Source organism: Beta vulgaris, chromosome 8, assembly GCF_026745355.1.
Source record: "Beta vulgaris subsp. vulgaris cultivar EL10 chromosome 8, EL10.2, whole genome shotgun sequence".
NCBI classification, from domain to species: domain Eukaryota; kingdom Viridiplantae; phylum Streptophyta; class Magnoliopsida; order Caryophyllales; family Amaranthaceae; genus Beta; species Beta vulgaris.
The window spans coordinates 31,832,040-31,837,715 of NC_079209.1; positions in this window are offsets into that span (position 1 = coordinate 31,832,040).

Genomic DNA, 5,676 nt, shown 5'->3' on the forward strand with positions numbered 1-5,676 from the left:
AGTTGTATATTAGCATATGCTCTACTGCTAAGGAAATATGGGAAACCTTAGAATTAGCCTATGAAGGATCTAGTGAAGTCAGGAGATCTAAAGTTGATATGCTTATGTCTAAATATGAAACTTTTGATATGAACCGAGATGAAAATATAAGAGATATGTTTACTCGTTTCATGACAATTATCAATGAACTTAAATCTCTTGGAAAAGACTTTACTAATGAAGATTTGGTGAGAAAGATCTTGAGAAGTTTGACAGGTAAATGGCTGCCCAAGGTGACTGCTATTCAGGAGGCTAAGGATCTAACGACCTTGTCCATAGAACAACTTATTGGGTCATTAATGACTCATGAATGTTGGTGGAGTCAAAGGAGGAAAGCACAACCAAAAGTCGTGGGTTAGCTTTGAAGGGTGAGGAAAATATGAAGATCTTGATGATATTGGTCTCATGGCTAAGAGGTTTGAGAGGAGTCTAGAACGCAGTTCAAGGGAAGTCTTGGAAGAACAAGGGCAACTTGAAGAAGACCAGTTCCAGCACTGGTTGCTTCAAATGTGGAGAAACTGAACACATGATCAAGGATTTTCCAGCATGGAAGAATGATAAAGGAGGACAGAGAGAGAAGAAAATGACTAAGAGGGCTATGCTAGCCGCCTGGGGTGATTCTGATTCAGGTGGTGAAAGCGAGGAAGATGAAGCCCTAATGTGTGTGACCGCTCTGATTGGAGACATAGACCAGAAACAGACCAGTTAGGAAAGAAAGGACACATGTGCCTCATGGCAGGAAGCAGCTCTTACGACAAAGAACAGTAACTATCTCTAATATGCAAGAACAAATGAGATATTGTGATAGAGATGAGTTACTAGATTTTATTGATTCTGCTATTGAACAAAATGTTAAAGGAAATGCTGCTTATAAAGCTAACAAAAAGAAGTTAAGAGAAGTAACTCGGAACTTAGACATAAGTGAAAGCCGTTCTGCTAACTTGAACTTATTTGTACAGAACTGAAAGAAAAAATTTCAGAGCTTGAAATAAGTTTGGATCAGAAGAACATTGAGCTTGAGATGCTAAGACCTCAATCAGATTTTTCAAAAACTGACTTTTATCAAAATAATGATAGAGGTTTTAGTAAACTCAAGGAGGCTGAAGTTGAAGGTATAAATTTCGAGTTACTCAAACAGAAAAGCTTTGCTTTAGAACATTCTGATTTAATTTTGGCTCATAACTATCTAATTGATGATGTGGAAGAATTGTTCAAAGAGTATGTGGAATTGAAAGCTTCCTTTGCTAGCACAAGTGGTCCTAGTGTTAATGTCGAAGACTTATGTTTGGAATATCACTACTACAAAAAAGGGCAAACATAACTGTTAAATAAGGCTTTACATAACAGTTTTAAGGTGTTATCCAAGTCAATGTAATGAAAAGTAAACATAACACGTGACGAAAGTGTTATGTTTGCCAGAGAAAACATAACAATTATTTAAAATACATGTTATGCCATTGGATAACACATTTTATAAATAAGTGTTATGTTTGCTATTTATATATAACACTTATCTTGAATAATTGTTATGTTTTCCTATAATATATATAACATATATTACCTATAACTGTTATCTATGATATTTTTTTTTAAAATAATGAAATTATCATTTCACGCATGTATTATTGGCAGTAGCCAGCATGTAGACATTGACAGTACAATACCTGTATCTGTTGTATAATTAATACTCAACCCATAAGATCTTAACCAATAAATTGAATTGATATTCCGAACTTCCAAAATTCTTTATATTACAGAATAATTCAACTAATATTCATAAATCTAAACTTCTAAAAAAACTACTATATATACATATCAATATTGATCTATATCATAAACAAGATCAATTCTATCCTATAACTACATCCAAATGATACCAATATCAAAATCCAAAAATATAATGTATGTCCAAAAGTGGATTAAGGTTAAAAAAAAAATTAGGCGGAAAGTTAGAACTCATTCATCATTTGTGCTTCGTGTTGATCTCCGATATATGTAATCCACAACTCCCTGAGTTCATTAATTTTCTCCTGAGAATAGGTTGGACCAGTGCCTTGATAGTACTACAATAAAGGTAATTACAAAATAAGTATTCATATAGAAAAACTTGAAAGTATTTAAATTAAACTTTATAATTAATCATGCACAAATTTAAAGGAAACAAATAAGAAGATGAATTCTCACGTTCATACCTATTACCATCATCATCATACTCGATATACGAGATTGCATTCTCTTGAGGTACCATGTCACGCTTTCTCCCCTTTGCCATTAACTTGAAACGATGACAAAATTAAATATCATAATAATGTAGATATTTAACTGAATATTCTCCTTCATCAACCCACACATGAAGTTACCATAATTTACCTGAGGCAAAAATATACATGCAGATTGTTTATAAGATAACTTGGACTAAATTTTCTTTAAAATTCATTCTCACACTTAAGTCAACACCCAGAAACTGATACAGCAATATTATCTTAATGTTCCATAGATAATCCTGGTTAAACATATAATAAACGAAAGGTCGTTTCTGATACATCCTTTTTCCAGATTATCTGCTACTTCAATGAATCAAAAAAACCCAGAGGATTACGTCGAGGATTACGTCGAGGAATATGTCAGGGGTCAGATAGCAGCAGGTATTAGCAGAGAATGTCAGAAGGGGTGAGAGAAAAATATCTAAGTAGGTCTATAAATACAAAGTTTAAATGTTTCCTTCTCCAAATTATATTTGTTTCCTATTCTCTGACTAACCTCTGTTGAGTAGTGAATTTCATTTCCACCAGTATATAACAGGATTTTAACTAAAACATGTTATGGGGGACAAGGCACAACATATTGAACAGCTAGAATACAAACACAGAATGGAAAGATCTAGCAAACAGCTATAACATAATGTTTAGCAGAATCATGCATCAAGCAATACAAATATATCAGAACCTAATTATCATCTTTCTCTACAGAGAACAAAATCTGTGAAGTTATTATTTAATGAGAGCAGTGATTCAAACAAAAGAATTTCTCACTTATCCTATTATGCTATTAATTTAAGTGCCCAACAAACTATACAACTCTCAAACAAGATCAAAACCCAGACCATTTAAATTTCTAACCTCAATCTGCGACATTTTTGAGTTGAAACTCAACAATCAACATATGTTCGATAAAGGAACATTATCCGCAAAAGAATGTCACTTTCCCACTTAAGCTATTGATTCTGGAGCCAAACAATATTATCATTTCCCCAACCCTTTATATAATGTAATTCATAAAGAACTCTCATGATTTATATTTTCTATGAAGATTCAAACTAATCAAAACAAAATAAAAGATAGAAGAGATTATTACACCATGTTGACGGGTACCGGCATTGATGCGTGCAATCCAAAGAGAGCGCATATCACGCTTCTTGGTTCGGCGATCTCTATAAGAGTACTGAATTGGTCTAAAAAAAAGCAGCATTAATACACAGAAAAATCTTTGATCCAAAGAGAGCGCATATCACGCTTCTTTGATCTCTAGTCAGCATTTCATTACTTTAAGCTCCACAATTAGACCTTTCAATGTCTTTAGTTAGTTAATTTCTTGCTTTCACTTAACACTTACCAGCAAAACCCCAAAACTCATCAGATGAGACCCAAAAGAATGATAAAGGGTATGAACTCGGAGAGTAAATTCCACAAATAACATATTCAAACCCTTCTCACAACCCAAATGACAAAGCTTCAAATAACCCATTAATGGGGTAAAACCCAACTAAGATATATAAGAATTTTCAATTAAAACAAAAAAAGACCCCAAATTTCAAATCAATTCATAATCAAATTTAGTGGGCCTCCAATAAAACATTAAATTGATTCAACCCAGAGTATAATAAGAGGGACTTGTGATGACCCACAATGTCATTTTCTCTCCTATAGTTGGGAAATTCAATTAATCACTGATTTTGTCAATATCCCAAAAACATAAAGTTCTAATTTTTTTTATGTTAGCTTCAAACATGTAAAATTAGTGTAAAATATTGGATTTTAAACAAATAAAATTGGTTTATATTTCTTTTTGGGTGGGGGGAAAAGAAAAAAAATGATAAAAGGGAAACATTGAGGAATTTGGGGAAATAGCTGAAATTTTTACCATAGAAGGAGGTTGATCGGGAATGGCGAAGCCTGCCTTGAGAAACTTCGATCCTACGTCTACCACAATTGCTTCCATTTTCCTTTCTTCGTTTCACTCACACCCACACTCTCTCTCCTCTTTTTCTCCGGCTGCCCTCTAAATCTTATGGTACCATATTATTTTCTTTGCCAATGTGTTGCACTATGGAAGATCAAAGAAGCTATTGGTTCGGCGATCTCTCTGTTAAGTGAATAATCTTTGCAGAAACTACTTGACAAACCAAAAAAAAAGCAGAATTAGATAAAACAGAATAAAACTTCCCAACTTCCTGAGAAATCGAAATTGAAATTGATGCATGTCCCAAGTCCTAACCTTGAAAAGCATCATTCTTTCTTTGATATCGGAGTTTACCCAATTCGAATCACCATTAATACTACTCCCAGTCCCACTACTACTCTCCACCACCATATGAACTTCCTTAACAACGGAGGGCAACTGTAGCTGGGTTCGACGGGGGCGGCGACAATGACCGGGTTCGGCGCGGCAGCGGTGGCTCAGGGTTTCTCACTTTTTCTCTTTCCTTCGTTTTCTCTCTCTTCGTTTTCTCTTTGGTTTGCTTTCACCGTTAATTGCTTCTTCCAAAGTATGGGGGAACATGGGAACAACAACTTAGAACTTAAAAAGGGGGGTATAGAGCAAATATTCAAGGATACATAGTAACTAGTAAGTGCTCCTAATTTCTAGCTATGACAGTTTATTTTTTAAAATTTAATTATTTTAACAGATTTGTTATTATTAATAATTAGCAAAGATAACAGTTTTTATTATTCTCATAAAAAAAATTATAGCATTACAAAATAATTTCATAGCAAAGATAACACACATTAAGATAAGTGTTAAGTGATATATTATCAATACAATCTAAGATAACAGTTCTACGATTAAAACGTTAAATTTAGACTTTACATAACAGTTGCTTAAATAAGAGTTAATTTAGGGGTGTTATGTTTGCCCTTTTTTGTAGTAGTGATATGAGGGTAAGATCTGTGATCTTCAATCCGAATTATATGAACTAAGAAAAGGTAAGAACATTGTGACCATGTCTGAACCAGATCCAGAACTGGTCTCAAAACTTAAGGATGAGCTTCATAAGGCAAAGTTGGATCTTGCCATTGCTGCAAAATTTAATGAAGCTCAACTTAAGAAACTTGAAACCAAAGAACAGGATTTAAGTGACTGCTTGAGACAGATGAATAGGTTGCTCGATGCTCAGAGTACTTAAACATTCTGACTTCACAACCTTGTAATCCTCAGAGGTTTGGATTAGGATATTCTGGAACCAGTTCCCAATGACCACCAAAGTTGGGTAGATGAGACTTGGATTTCCGAATTCAATAGAGGTAAGTACGTGTTTGCAAAGGACATGCACGTATGTACCTACTGCGGTAACAATAGTAATGTTATTAATACTTGTTGGACTAAACAAAAACATGCTAAAAGAAATCAGTCTCATGT